This window comes from Condylostylus longicornis, unplaced genomic scaffold (assembly GCF_029603195.1).
Source record: "Condylostylus longicornis isolate FDR11 unplaced genomic scaffold, ASM2960319v2 ptg000016l, whole genome shotgun sequence".
In the NCBI taxonomy this organism is placed as follows: domain Eukaryota; kingdom Metazoa; phylum Arthropoda; class Insecta; order Diptera; family Dolichopodidae; genus Condylostylus; species Condylostylus longicornis.
Window position 1 is genome coordinate 5811430 of NW_026577985.1, and position 16992 is coordinate 5828421.

A 16992-nucleotide genomic window follows, 5' to 3' on the forward strand; every position below is an offset into this window, starting at 1 on the left:
TTTTTTTAGTGTGCAATTTTTCATTCCATTGTTATATTTATTAAAAAATAAAGTAAAATAAAAAAAAAACGTAGCAAAAACCATAAAAAAATGTAACGTATATTCATAACAAATTAACATTATTCAGGGACGTAACATTTCAATGATGTAGGGTTGTGTATATATATATATTAATTAAAGCATTTTAAGTATGTATGTGCGCAACATTTTTACGTATACAAAATTATAGCGTTTGTTAATATAAAGTGTTGAAAGTGTACTTTTGCTGAAAGAATACACAAATTGAATTGTTATTGAAAATTAATGAGTGAAAAAATTTTGTGTAGGTTTTGTTGATGAACATAAGGGGAAACTCTATATACATATATGTATCTTATAAAATTATATAAAAACTTTTAAATAAGGAATTTATTTTAAAATTTTTAATTTTAACATAACGTAGTGAAAATTAATAAATTATTATTTAAATATTTTAAGTAAATAACTGCTTTTCGTATACAAAATTAGCCGTGAAAAAGAAACGAGCAAAATTTGAATATCAAAATGTTGAAATGTACTATTTCAACATTTTCTGTAAGGGTTAGGATATCCAAGGTCAAAACCTTGAACTACATTTTAACTAAATTACCAAATTATGTTTTTTTTATCAATGTTATGCATTAATCAAACAAAATCGATTAAATTTTCACATCAAACTTTCAACAATTTCTAATCATATCGAACGAAATTTATTAATTATGCTTTTTTGTAACATACCCAACAATTATGATACTGTTATACATAGTAATTAAAAGCTTCATGTAAAAAATAACACTGCTGAGAACGTTAAAATTGTCATATAATGCGAGTGGTCTTTTAAAATGTAACCGTTCTGTTTTATCAAATTAATTTTCGTTTGTTCGATTCTACCTAATGGCTTTCGAAAGAAAACTTTTTCCATTGCAAAATATTTAAATATAAAATTTATATCAAATATTATTAATTTGTCGGACGACATCTATTATTCGTCCTATAAGCGAAAACTTATAATTTGTCAATATTGTTCTCCCTCGATCAATTTTATGTTCAACGAGAAAAAAAATAGAGTTGACCTTGTCAACTCTGTGATACCCGTACGAATTTGTTATCCTATGTGCGAATAACTAATGTGCCATAACTAACTATGGGACAGACTATGACTTTAAGTTGCCATATTACCATATTAATTTATGCAAAATTTCAGTACTATGTGTTATTCAAAATACTGGTTGTGCCAAACTACCATTGATGTTGTATGGCAGCTACCAGAAAGAGCCAAGAAATTTTAGCGAATTTTATCAAGCACATCGGCCCTACTAATATACTCACTTGTGTGAAATCTCAATATCACAGTTTTTATAGTTCTGAGATATAGTCAAATAACTTTTGAAGTTGTATGGCAGGTACCAGAAGGAGCCCAGTAATTTCAACAACTTTTATGAGACACATTGGTCCTACTAATATATTCGTTTGTGTGAAATTTCAATACCATAGCTTTAATAGTTTCTGAAATATAGTCAAATAACTTTTGAAGTTGTATGGCAGGTACCAGAAGGAGCCAAGTAATTTCAACGACTTTTACCAGACACATCGGCCCTACTAATATATTCACTTGTGTGAAATCTCAATATCACAGCTTTTATAGTTTCTGAGATATAGCCAAATAACTTTTGAAGTTGTATGGCAGCTACCCGAACCGGTACCCCGATCATGTCCAATTTAAATAGGGTTCTGCCACTTACTACAATAAATCATTTGTGAAAATTTGGTGAATTTAGCTCAATTAGTTTTTGAGTTATCGTTCGGACGGACGGACGGACGGACGGACGGACAGACAAAGCTAAATCAACTCAGAATTTGACGCTGATCAAAAACATACACTTGAGTCTATATCTAACACCGTTATTTCTTAGCGTTACAAACGGTAAGGCAAATTTGGTATACCCTTCGAACATACGTTCGTACGGGTATAATTACGTAAATATTTATATCACTTTCACTTAATTTTCTGTTTTGTTTTACATATTTCCTAAAATGTAGGTGTGCACCCTTAATACGTTTTAATAAATAGTAAAATTTTGCTTTATATTCTCTAATACTTTTGCAAAATATTACTAATTCTATAAAGATTGACCCACTTGGCCTCTCGAACTATTCATTTTTTTCAACCTTTCTACTCAGTCGTCTTTCATTATCGCGAAACTTAAAATCATTGTTAGGCATTTTTCCATAAAAAATTAGAAAAAAATATTAAAATGTTAATTAACAACAATTTGTTAAATTTTTTAATAATATTCTTTTACTTGTTACAATACCATAAGTGCATTTACCATTTTGCTTTTTTACTTTTTTGTTGTTGTTTTCTCAATTTCTTTTTTATATGTGCCTTTCCAAAGAAATTTAACTGCAGTTGGCGTGTGCCAATATGAATATTAAATGTTTTTTCTAGTTTGCTTTTATTTGTTCTATTACAGTTCATAGTTATAATTTCAGGTGTTAATTTGTTTCTAAGTTGCTGTCTTTGTCTTAAAAATAGAAATACAAAAGAAAAATTCTTTTTAATATTCAAAAAAATTAATATGAATTTTTTTACTGTCTCTCTTTTGTTCATTCCAATTTTTTTTATTTCATTTACCACAGTTCCCTAATAAAATGTGTACACTACTTCTTTTTTCTTATTTAATTTTAATTTAAAACTCGCGCGTGAGCATTACGTGTCACATTACAACATTTTTAATCTGTATTGAAATACATAGAAGAAAAAAATAGAAATAAAGTTGGGTTAAACCAATGGTTTATAATATAGCACTTTTCCTAAATTCTTTTAACATTACTTTCATTTAGACAGGAACGTATTTTAATAATTGCATACATTTAGGATGAGTCATGTATTCAATCTTTGAAATGAAACAAAAAAACAAATTTGTTGCATGATGCTTAAATTTAAGGGCTAGATGGGTGAGTTAAGAAAATTAATTCTATTTTTATTTATTATTTTAATTAAATAATTAGATTTACCGTTAGCTTTCTGCATTTATATAAATTTGAAAAAGTTTGCGGTTGCGGAAATAAAAAATGTCACAAAGTCAAATTTTACAAATTTTGAATGCGATAACTTGATGAGGAATGAGGGTGGAAAAAAATTTTCTTCTAGCAAAATCAACTATTTATGTCTACTGTCTAAAAGTTACTAAAATTTTAGTCTCCTACAACTTATCGTCTAGGAGAATAGCATTATCAAAAATTTGAAAAATTGGGTTTTAGATAACATTAAATTTTAACAGCTATTTTGTTTTTTAAAAGTTCCAATATGATATGCCGCAGCAGAAGACAAAAGCCACTGCTTTATTGGTTTCACTGTAATAAATAGTTTAAAAATCGCATTTTAAGGGTTTTAGTGGTATAACTTTTAAAGGAGGGGGAGATAAATCTACAGAGTGAAGCTCATAAGTACTTTTTTCTGATTTTTTTTTGGAAAAGTGCTAAAAATGGAAATAAAATGAAAAATAAAAGAGTTCTAAAAGACTGAAGAGGGAAACGTTTAATTTGTCATTTTTTTACTTTAGTAAGATACAAGCAACCCAAAATTGTAAATGTCAAAGTATTTATATTGAACCATTGAGTTTTTTTTTGTCTCAAAGCGTATCGGCGGTATTCTAAAATAAAACTTGTCAATAATATTGAAAACTTTCACTTAATAATATAATTTTCATTAAGGTGCACTACATTAAAATTTATGTTCTACTATAGATGGAGTTTTAAATTTATGCAAAAATCGGAAGATGCAGAGTACAATGCCAAAAATCATAACTATTTTTGCAATCTCACAATAGGTAGGAATAAGTAAATTTACGTTTTAAACATTCTCATTGTTCATTTAATAAATTTCTAAACATTATATAATAACGTAGCTATCCCATAAAATTTAAATCTTTCATGAAATTTAATTTTTACATTTATTTTAAGTAATTTTTCAAAAGATTAACGAAAAAAAGTATAGAAATTGATAGCTGCTAACAAGTTATGTAACTTCATACATCCAATGCAACATAATATTAAAATTCAAATTTTGATAAAACAGAGTAAAGTTGAGATGAAAAATGGGAAGCAAATAAAAAGTATTATAATGCGTTGCCATATTTTAAACATTTAATAGTGCGACATAAAAATCAGTAGTTAATATATGCAGAAGTCATAATAAAGATCATATTATGTGTGGACTACATTATAATATTATATGGAAATACAGTGACTTACAAGATTATTTAACAGATGATTATTGACAAGAAGATATAAATTAATAAAATGAACCTAGATGATGACGTAAAACTTCGATATTTAATTACAATTGTACTTAAAAATACATTCAACTATAAATAACAATTTGATGAATTACAAACATATATTTTTCTTTATCATCTTATTTGTAATATTTGAAATATGTGTACATTAAAACTTACTGCTTACACAATTGAATAATTTGATACACCTTAAAATTGCTGATTCAAATTATTACCATTAACGAAAGCACTTACATTTAAAATAAAAGCAAGATTTTCAAATTGCTTTTACATAAAAATATTAAAGCCACCGGTTGTTATACGTGTGCCTAACTTGTTCTCACAAATACTTTATTTTTATCTGAAATTGGAAACTGATGTAATTTTAAGTGTTAAACTTATGTTTTAAGAAACAAAGTCTCCTCTTGGTAGACTTTAGTTTGAACTCTTCTCTGCGTAATCATATAAAAATTGGTGAATACAATTACAAAACAAAAATACAAAATATGGAAAATTTGAAAGGATGAACAAATTATTCAAGTATAAATCATTTGAAATACCTTTGTATATCAGAATTTTTTTTATAAAATAATTTTGGCAGTACACTTCTTATTTTAATGTGACTGTCAAGCTTGTACAAAATTTTCAAATCGTTTTCTATATTGTAAAAAATATTGGTGATGTTGAAATGTAGCAATTTAGATGATGTTTATCTCAAGTATTACAACAAAATTAATAATAGTTTTTCAATGCAAATTTTACGTGTACTCTTGTATAACATATACAACATATATGTATACACATATATTATTACAGTATTATTTACATTGTATTTGGATACCTTATATACATATATATGTATACATTGTATATTTTAATTAGTATAAAAATCAAAAATATATTTGTACACAATTTTATTTTTTTTATTTTATATTTTATTAAGTTTTACAGGGGAGATGTTGTAAAGTCAAATATAATAAATGCAAGATTTATAATAGACTCGTTGTGTATGATACAATATTGTCACACATTTCAACTTTGTAGCCTCTTTATATATATACAGGGTAATTAAGAAAACTATACAACAACTTATACCATTAGAAGATCGAAAATTGGTAAAACTTTTGATCCGAACTGTGTGGCAAATCTCAAGGGTTTTCAAGTTCCAGGGGTTTTAACGATTACATTCATTCTGAAAAAGATAGGAAATTTTTTAAACCTTGAAATTTAAAAAAAAAAATACTTTAAATACTGCCCTCAGAAATATTAAAAAATTTTTATGGCACAGAAGTACATATAGTACAAAAACAAATATTGTGGGCAACAAATGATCAAAATCAAACTAGATGTTAATAAAACTAAAATTAAATTCAATTTAATATTGCTTTATCAAAAAATTGGGAAAGATAAGAATTCCTTACCCAAGAAATGTACGAATTTCTCAAGACAAATACCAAATTCTCCTAGGAAAGTCACCTAATTTGGGAAAAATATATGTTTTTCTTCGTTCAAATCTATTTCTATTCAATCGCATATTTTAAATTAATTGCTTTACTGGAACACTTCTTTAGTTGCATCAACCTTATGACAATTTATTAATCCCATTAACTTATTTATTTATTACCTTCATAATGTTAATACCATATCATTTACAAACTCCATTTTGTTAAAAAAATTATATTTTGCTGTTAAGAAAAAAAAAATTCTATTAAAATAAAATAATGTCAAAATTTATATGGCATACCTTTAAAAAATCCCTCCAGCTGAATAATTTTAATAACTACAGATCCTAAATAGTGTCCAGATTTCGAAAATATTTTTTTCAAATTTTTAAATTGCACCCAAACTGAGAAAAATGCATTTAAAAATTTCAAACCATATAGGTACCATTTCTTACAAAAATTGGCAAAAATTAAAAACCTAACAATTTTCTTTACCAAGAAAAGTTTCGAAAAAAATTTTTTGATTACTAGATTTTTTACTGTTTTTCGTCATACAAAATTCTAGTTTTTCTTTTCAAAAATTTCAAATATTTTAAAATCCATTTTTGTTTTTCAAATTAAAAGTTTTTACAAAATTTCGCCTCAATTTTATTACTACTTGTTAAATTTCAATAAAAATATTAAAATTCAGATTTTTTTTCAAAATAACGGCTCATAAAAATGTCAACTGTTTTTCCGAGTGACTCTTGCCATCCAAAATTAATAATAGTTGATAATTAGAGCGTTTAAAATGAATAAAAATCAAAAATAGTGAAAAATAAGGCCTTTAAAATCTTCACTTAGAAATGTTTTTAGTGCTACTTCTTTTTAGTGTATATCTTCTGTACCATAAAAAAAATTTTAATACTTAAGAAATTAAATTAAAGCTTAAGAAGCTGGGAAAAATTCTATACAAAAATTTCAAGGCTTTAAAAAATTTCTTACGGGATCCATTTGCAAAAAACTGAAAAAAATCGAGGGAAAAATTTGATTTTCCCTAAAGTTCGAAAGCTTGGTATTCGGAAGGTACATAAAATATAGAATTAAGCAAGATGTTTTTTTAAGCCCTATACTAGGCCTTTCATAAACTCTTTGTTTGAAGTTCCTATTTTTCCAGAACGGAAGTTATAATCTAAAAAACTTGGATAAGTAAAAATTTCGTGAAAATTCGTTAAAACCCCCGGATATTCGGAAACCCTTGAGATCCGCCACCCAGTCCGGAACAAAAGTTTTAGCGATGTTTGATCTTCTAACCAATGGTATATGTTGTTGTATAGCTTTCTGAATCACCCTGTTTATGTTTGTATAAGTATATTTTAATATTATATTTATGTTATAAATTTTTATTTAAAAGAAAAAAAAACCATTGAATTTAAAATAAATTGGAATAAAAATTATTATCAGATCAAAATCATTTAAATTTATATTGATATTAATTCTTCTTATAATGTTCAAATATATGTATATTGTGTAATTATTATAAAAATTCATTATGCATAAAAAAATCATTATACATTTTTATATTTACATGTTATATTGGGTTTGCATATGTCAATAATCATAAATTTTTATATTAGAGATTAATCCCCAATAGGGGGCAAATGTGTCTTGTTGATCCAAAAATGAAATGTAATGAAACAAAGTAAATAATATTTAACCACATTATTAAGAACAAAACAGTTTGTTAAAAGAAAATTTCGTATTTTGTTCATCTTGTATTTTATCACACTTACTCAAATTTTTAAATCAAATTAAACATATTTCAAATAAGAAAACTTTGTACAGATTCCGACTTTTAATTCTTATAATTAAGAAATATCACTTTTAAATTTTGATTTAGGTATTCACATTATAAAACATTTTGCTTAGTATAAAAGAGTATTAACGATGCACTAAAATCAAAGAAAAATAGTAATGAAAGAAATGTTTTTGGTGAGGATGTTCAGGAAGCAGGTGCTCTTTCGCTTACCGATGGTTTTTGCGAAAAGTTGTTTGATGAAATACGCTTTTTCTATTATGCCGAAATTCTGCGAAATCTGCTACGAGAACTGAATTGTGTACGTCAATTTTTGTGTAAGTCCCAACACTTAATGTTTGAACGTAGTTTCTCACTGTTGAGTGATCCCAGAAATTGTAATCTTTTAGTGTTCTATCCAGGTACGAAAATAACATGTTGCGACTATTATAAAAAAATTTATTAGCAGATTGAGTTTCAATTCACAAAAACTTATTCAATTATATTTTATTAATGTTAATTACATTAAAACCACATTATACAATAGATAAAATTTTCACAATTTGTTAAGAAATTTCAATATTCTCAAATGAAATATATTTAAATAAACTTAATGAAAATAAAACCATTAATATAAATGAACGACTTTATTATTTTTAATTAAAATTAGTTTCTTTCCTTTAAAATTAATTGAACAATATTTTAAATCTTAAAAAGTTCAATTAAATTAAAACAAAACAATCAAATTTAATAATTTATTTTTCTTTTTTTATTTTACAGGTAACCAACACTCTTATTGCAACAAAAATATACAAACATATGCAAGAGTCACATTTAAAATGTTGATTATTATCACCTGATTCAAATTAGGAACAGAAAAAAAACAGAAAAGTTCAGTTATACAGGTAATCAAAGAAAACGAATATCGTAAAAAAAATTTGAAATAAAGTGAAACTACGTTATTGTCACGATGTTTTTTAAATTTGAAATTACTTACATATTTTTATTTTTTTCCTTCATTCTTCTAAATTTTTTTTTACATGTCTTATTTAAAAAATAATCCAAATTAAATAAATTACAAATTAGTTAAGATCTTCATACATGTTTGTGATCATCTTGTGTGTTTTTATATGCTCTTTTCCAATTGTTTTTTATTCGGTTTTAGATATTTTACACTACTTTAATATATACGTAACAGTAAAAAATATGTGATATGGAGTTGTTTCAATTGAAATAAATTGAAGATATTTTATCAAATTGAAAAGTATTAGTTTCGTAATATGTTAAAATTATAAAATGTTACGCATAGTATTAGTAATACATACAAGCAAAATGTCGCCCTAAAAATTTCTTGGAAAGCAAATATGCTGGTAAAAAAGCAATAATTTTTGAACTACAGACAGAACGCTGAGGCTTTGACCTGTGGAGTTTCTTTTGCAACGCGAACTTTTGATTTTGTTAGGACATTCTCATAGGTAGCAAACGTTTGAGTTAATTGAGTATATTAATAAGTAATTAAAAAGTAAAAATACTTTTTCCCGCTAGTAGAAGGGTTTTAAATGTATATTTTCAAAAATAGCTCTACACATTTATCTTCCCTTAGAGGAAAATGCATTGAAAAGAAAACAAGTTGCTAAAATTTCTTAATGTTAACAAAATTATAATTATAATTAAATGTGGGGGTTTCCCAGTGTCACCATTTTTTACGTTTCTAACGAAATTCTTCATTTTTTCTCGATTGCAATGGAATGCAAGAGCAAAAATATTGAACAATTTTCAATTAAAAAATATAGCAAAAATTGGCCACGAAGTTTTCCACGGTGGTCTCTTGGCCTTGTTGTTTATTTCTCATTAGGATAAAATTATATATCAAAAACAACTAAATTGTTCAAAATTAAACCTAAATATTTCAAATTTTAATTTAAACGCAATCAAAAGGCTTGTCTTGCAATATCCTTCATATAATAAACCATAGATTGTAAACACAATGGTATTTTAATACCTCAACTTATTTAATCTTTACACATATTCTAATTTTTAAAATAGAAAACGCGAAATTTAAAATTTTTTTTACAATTTTTAAAAAAGTTATGTAAAAAATGAACTTAAAACAAAAAAAAAGTTATAGTTTTTTTTTTAATTATTTGTAAAATAATCTAAATCGTGAATGTAAAAATTAAGCTTTAATGTTCACAAAACAAAAACCAAAGGCAAAAATAAATAAAATAAAATTATAATTGGAACGAATAAACAACAAGAAGAACATCAATAAAACTAGTAAAAAAGATAATGATTTTACATAGTTAATGGTAAAAACAAAAGCCAAAAACCAATTTAAGTCATCCTCACTCTTGCACTTAATCGAATTATAACTGGAAGATATGAAATTTATCCCAAGTTCCAGTAAAAAACAAAACGAGAAAAAAAGAGAAAGAATTAAAAAATAAAAGTTAAAAAAGTGAAGAAAATAAAATAGGAAAATAATTTTTCCCATCGCAGCAATTTGATCACAACAATTTACACTAAGTTTTTTACACATACCACAAAAAAAAGTAACAGTCTGCATTTGGTTCTTGTTGTTATTTTTTTTTTTTTTTTTGTTGGCTTGTTCGTGAAAATTTGAAAAAAATTTCTAATCTTTAAAAAATCACTTTTTCTCTTTTTTCTTTTTCACTCTCTCCCTCTCTGTTTTCTTTCATTTATTTTGTGTACTACTCCTGTGAAATGAAATTAATTTTTCCTTACAGGTGAAATTTTTGTTTTTCCTATTCACTTTTATTCTCAACACCCTCCGCTTTATCTTTCAGTTATTATTCTACTTTAGTTTTTGATTTTTTTTTAAATACAATGACATTTTCTTTTCGAACTCTCGTTTGTTTTGGCTTTTTTTATTTTTGCAACTTGGGACAACTAAAAATTATCAAGAGAAGCGATTTTCATATTAGCACAATAAAAAAGAATAATAAATTAAAGCAAACATAATAATAACAAGAAAAAAGCAAAATGCTTTTCAATTATTGTAAAGCTTTTTTTAACGCGATTTTTCTCTTGATACCTTGATATTTTTGCGATATGAACGCTATTTTGAAATCATGTTGCTAAATGAATATAGAAAATTATGTTGCACTTTCAATTCCAATTCATTTTTTTTATGTATAATAAAAATCGATTGAGTTTTTTTTTATTGGAAAAATTCCATTATTATTTCTGTGCTTATTTTTGTATTATTTTAATGTCAAAGAATTAAATTGAATAAACAAATAATCAAATCAGGTGAACATTCAGGAATAAAAAATTAATGTTAAAAAAATAAATCAATTTTTCTTTATAAAAACAAAAATGTGGCTTTTTTTCATTGCAGTGAAAACGTAATTTGTAAATGGAGAAAAAGCAAATATGAGTTGTTAAAATTTGTCCTTAATTTGTGATTTTAAGGCTTGTTTGTGAGTTAATATTAATAACAGGTTTTCTAACACTTTATCCCAAAATTCGGAAAATACAGCTCAAGAAATTCTTGCATAGTTGAATATTGCTACATTTGGAAAATGATTATTATAAGTTGTACAAAAGGAAAGTCATATGGTTTCCAAAGCTATGCATTTTCTGTGCTTAGAAAGACCAGTTTTGGAAGAGTTTTCCGATTTCCTAATCTGTAATGGAATATATTATAGTAGTATGGTTGGAAACAAATACAAATCAATACTTGAAATAAAAATACTTGAAATAGAATTTGCTTGAATTTTTTAGTAAAATTTCTTTTTAATGCTGATTATAACATTTGTTGTACATTTTTTAAAAATCTTACGTATACAAAATCCGAATGTTATCCGAAATGAATGTGAATGTGTTACCTGTAATGCTCGCCAATTAGTTTCGGTAACAACCAGAACTCATATATTAAATTCTAAGAAATTAATTTGTTCCATAGATATAATAAAAAATGTAAATTAGTATGATTTCCGAGTCCAGCTGAAATTGAGATACACTCGTGCACACCTACAGACAGACAGACCAACAGGTTGCAAAAAATAGTTTGTTTATACTGCCCCACCATGGAGAAGTGTGTTCTTACCGCAAAATCGATATGCAAAATTCGATATAAGCTCATTCGATTTATTTTTTCAATTATTATTTATGAATTTTATAACATTCGAGTCGAAAGTAAAGTTCATTTTTATGATTACAGTTTAAATTACAAAGGCAGGGCTTAATCCAGATTTAAGTTTAACAAAATTTCTAAAAAATTATTGTCCTTAGTTTCTTCTTATTATAAAAAGAGTGTAATATTGTTATTCTAAAAGTTAATTCAGCAATTTTGTGGACAAAGAAGATTTCGGTAACACTCATTATACGCAGGGGAATATATCAACAACCTATTTAATTATTGCAGTACAACCAGAAATACTCAAAATTAAGTAATTAATTACTTAATCTATTCATGAAGATATTATTTAAAAATTGTTTAAATGGAAGTTCAGCAAATATAAAATCCCGGCTTAATGGCTAGAATAACGTAAATGCCACGTCATTATTTCTATCAGGAATGTGTCAATATTATATTAATTAATTTATTAGGCTCACTTTGATCATAGTTTTTATTATTGTTATTATTATTGATTTTATGTTTAATTTCCATGAATAATTGCCAAAATATATATATTGTTGTTTTTGTAAATAATAACTATTCTCGTCATTATATTGTCGTTAACGTTCACTTGATTTTGTTGTCGTCATCGTCGTCGTCATTATCTGTAAAACGCATTAACTATACATACATATGTATTTATATCTAATTGCAACAACAGCACCACAATTCTTATGAACTAATTCCCACGGCTATGATCTTTTATGCTCTATGTTCTTGTGCTATATTTTACAATAATAGTTGTATAATTCGTTCGATAGTTGTTGCACTTCATTGGTTTTCAACTTTATAGCCGATTTATATACATACATATTATATGTATAGTAATGATGGTTAAAATTTTTATAATCTAATATTCAATAAATGTTCACTTATACCTATATTTTGCATTTTTGTTTTTTTTTTTTTGTTTTTGTTTACCTGTTCATGTTGTATTGTTAATGTCGTTATTTTGCATTTTTTTCCTCTTTTTCACATTTTGTTATAGGGTTATTGAAAAAAAAAAAATAAATTTCATTTATTCTTTACTCTGACTCACCCAAAAGTCAAATAATTCGAAAAAAGCGCGCCATTTTTTGTTATTTGTTTTTGTTTTTCTTTTGCTTGCATGAATTTCTTCCTTCTTTTGATTTTTTAAAGCGTTTTTTTGCACTTTTCATTTACGTTCACGTAGCAAAATTAAAACAACAGATCTCGATGAAGAAAAGCAAGAGAACTGAAATAACATAGAGAAAGAAAAAAAGTGAACGCGATATTTTTGGTGTTCTGTTTTTATGTTATTGGGATGTGGAGTAATCGCGACAGGAACTGAATGCAATGCAATTTTATACAAAGTAATATACCAACGGCAACAGGAGCAGCAGCAGCAGCCAAAAAAGCAGCTGTAAAATCTTTTGCTTAACAACTCGTTGTCATCGTTTTTCTCATGTTTGGTTTTTTTTTTTCAGTTCTTTATTTTTTTTATTCATTCTTTCGATTGGCATTTGCTCTTTAAGTATTTTCCTTTTTCTTATTTGTTTTGCTTAATTCATTTTAAAAGCCCAGTATTATGTATGTACTTTGTGCCTTATGGAACTCTGAAAGTGTGTCTTAACTTTTAATAGAAAATCTTTTCTCTTTTTTCGATTTTTGTTTTATTTGTTTTGTTCCGATTACAAAATTCAGTAAGTGAATCGAATGGTTTTTAGGTTGAGTACAGCTTAAAAAAGATAGGAAGAAAACAATGTAGAGGAAAGTAAAACGAAAAAATAAAACATAAAAATTGGTTTTGTCTACGGGTATGTGACGGTAGTTTTAATGGTGTCAAAAAATATTTTTTCAAGAAAATTCCAGTAGAATTTTTTGATAAGAATTCGATTAAATGTTTCAAAACAAGAAAAACTAAACAAAAAAAAATTGAATTTGACTTTTGCAAATATTAATTATAACACCATATTTTTTAATTTTTGTGTTGTTAGTTTTTTTTTGTGTTTTTTACAAAGAACATGATAAATGCGACTACAAAAATAAATCGTGAGAAGAATTAATAGCAAGGGAAAAAGTGTTTACTCTGATTTAATATTCTTGTACTATAATGCTCTCGACAACTGAAAATATGGAAAACATTAATGACTATGCTTAGCAAAATATAAATAGGGCATTTTGAGAAAAAATATCTTCTATAAACACTGACATTGCTTAACCTCAAAGTTAATAGTAACAGTACCTAAATATTTTTATAAATTAGATTTTTATTTAGAAGTAATGACCTTTTACGAATTGAAAATTTTTTAATTTTGTAACACGACAATTCATTTTTAAATTTTATATGAAAATATTCGTTTCCTAAAAAAAGTGCAATTTATTATATTAAATATAAAATTGGAGATAATCCTTAAGAAAAGCTGAGCACTCTACTGTATTAATTAGGCAACTTGCAGAATATTTGACTTGCTTACAAAAGATTTCGTAAGGCTAGAAGAAACTAATTTTTGTGAATAAAGTGAAGTATTCACAACATAAAAAATATAAATTTGTTTTGATTTATAAGTAAATCAAATGATAAACTTAGTAGTCTAGACTTAAGTAACATGCAGACACTAACTATGTAGATACTAAAAATAAGTGATTGATTCAAATTCACCATTTTTTCTCTTTTTTATACTATGAAAATTATGACGTTAAAATATGTGTAATTACTAGCATAGCAAATCTGTAATTTAAATATTTGCAATGTAATTAGTTTTTGCAAATTAATGTTCGTAACTTTATATCGCATACTGTTCGGGTTGGTTAAACAAATTTGAGCAGTCAAATAAATTTCAGATTTTATTTTCAATATTTCTGCGAAAGTGATAACAGCTAATTTTTATATACTTAATACATAGACTCATAATGCAAAAAATTTAAAATTTTAGAAATCTGAAAAATGAAGCTCTTGTAGTTTTTAATTTTCCAGCAATTTACATGAGGACCTCCTGAGATTCGCTTTAACAAATTGAACTATCGTAAATGCATTTAATTTTGCTCTAGAGAACTGCATCAAATTTATGCTAAATAAAAAGTATCAACTATTTAAGGAAATGTTTATTATTACTGTAAATTTACAATATTGCCAATAAAGTCATTAAAATTTTTATAATTTGCCATACCACCTGTACATAATATACCTGTACACAAATTAATGTAAATATCAAATGACTCTTTATAATAGTCAACTTTGAAATATATCAAATTGACAATAATAAATTTGTTACACCAAAATACAAGATTACAATTTTTTTTGCTTCAAAGATCACATTTTTTGTAGTTTCAGTGAAACTTTATTGTACAACAGTCTGGAAATTGCAATGAATTTAATAATCTAATTCAAATAATATTGCACAATAAAGCTGCAATTAAAACTGTATGTAACGCGAATTTTGTCTGTACTATAAATGGGAGTAAATTCTTATAATATTTTTTTTTGTATTATATTCAGGGGAGTTTATTATTGTACATAATGATTGTTAACTCATATTATTTGATAATTTCTTAAACAAATTATGACTCATTTAATTTAATTTATATCCCATATGAGATATGTATTATAAATGCTTATACATACATACGTTGTTAACAAAAAAAATTAATTATTATTCTGCGAAAAAAGATAATAAAATTAAAAACTAAAAGAGACTTTATTAAATTCTATTGCAAAAAAAGTACAAATAAATTGGTTACAACCAACGCATTTTGAACATTAAATTTTCATTTTATTTAGCATATGAGCAATAGCAATCAGAGAATATGCTTGAATAAATATGTGCTAAATTGCAACATTTTATTCTCTAACTTCATATCTCAAAAATAAATCTAGATTAATCGGTGAACAATTGCTTAATATGAATGCAATAGAAAAACAAAATTAAAATTGTAAGACTACGAAAACACACAAAAAAAAATAAAATAAAATCTAGTATTTTAACCACGCATTTTATCATTTCAAAAACTTTTCAATTTTAAACATCAACAATATTCTTTTCTATGTAGATTTTTAATTTGACTGCTTTAGTTATATTCACTTTTCTAATAACTGTGAGATTTTGTCATTTTTAATTTCCATAGACAATAAAATAATATCAAATATTTCGTATACGGTATAACACATTTGCACATTATGTTTATAATGGTGTAAAATGAATATAGCAAAAAAAATCAAATATTATTCACAAAAAAGCAAATCTTATTTATTATATTTCGTTGTCACATGTACAAAATACATTGACAAATACGTACATTATTTGTCATATGTAGCGGAATAAGAAATCCCGATCTTGTTCCGCCCCAAAGAAAAATATGGGCTTAGAAATTAAGTATTTTTAAAAAAATCCTGCTTGAAACATTATAATTTAATTCAAGCCGCAATTACAGCCACCTTCTAATAATTGAAATTCTATGTAAAATTATTTTTTGAAGTGCGTAGCTGAAACTAAAGTTTCATTCCATGCAATAAATAATATTGGAAAAATACTAAATCGGATTTTGATTATTTTCTGCTTATCACCATAATCCAAAGGTTCGTTTCCACTTAGTACTCAAAGTTAACACTATATATCGTAAATATATCCTACAATTAGTCAAATTAAATTTTGCTTTTTTCTCTTAATTTATTCTCCTTTTCTTCTACGAATGTTTGACGATCAGCTATTTATCATAACAGTAAATATGCTCGGCAATTTTTTTTCATATTTTTTTTATTTTCTCTAGTTTATTTTTATGTAGACCATAAAGTAGTAATAATAAATTTACTGTAAATGTTTTTTTGATTAAATAATAACAATTTAAATAAATCGGTAATATCACACCTTAATCATTTTTCTTTAAGTTTGTTTTTCTGTTTTTTGTTTTTGTTTTTATATCAATTTTGTTAAGTTTCTCGGTTAAGTTTTTTGGTTTTGGAATAATTCACTGAAGCAAATCAACTGTACATGTAAGTTTTAAGTTCATTAATAAGTAATGTCAAGAACTGAATTTGTTGAGTTGAGAATAGAAAATTTGAATATATTTCAATCGATCACAAAATTTAACCCTTGTAATTATATTTGACAAAGATAATATTTATAACCCTCTTTAGGAAGAAATGTTGTATATTTGGGGAAGTCCGCATGCTACAAAAGTATTTACACGCGGAACCAAAATATTTATTAGAAAAATTTTCATCTTAAATCTTCTTCAATTTTTTTATTTATTAATCTTAAATAATATACAAATTAATACTGATGGAATTGAATTGAGAACTGTTTGAACTATACCATTTTTATTATATTTAATAATTTTATTCGCATTTATGTATAATGCGCACGTTAATGATAC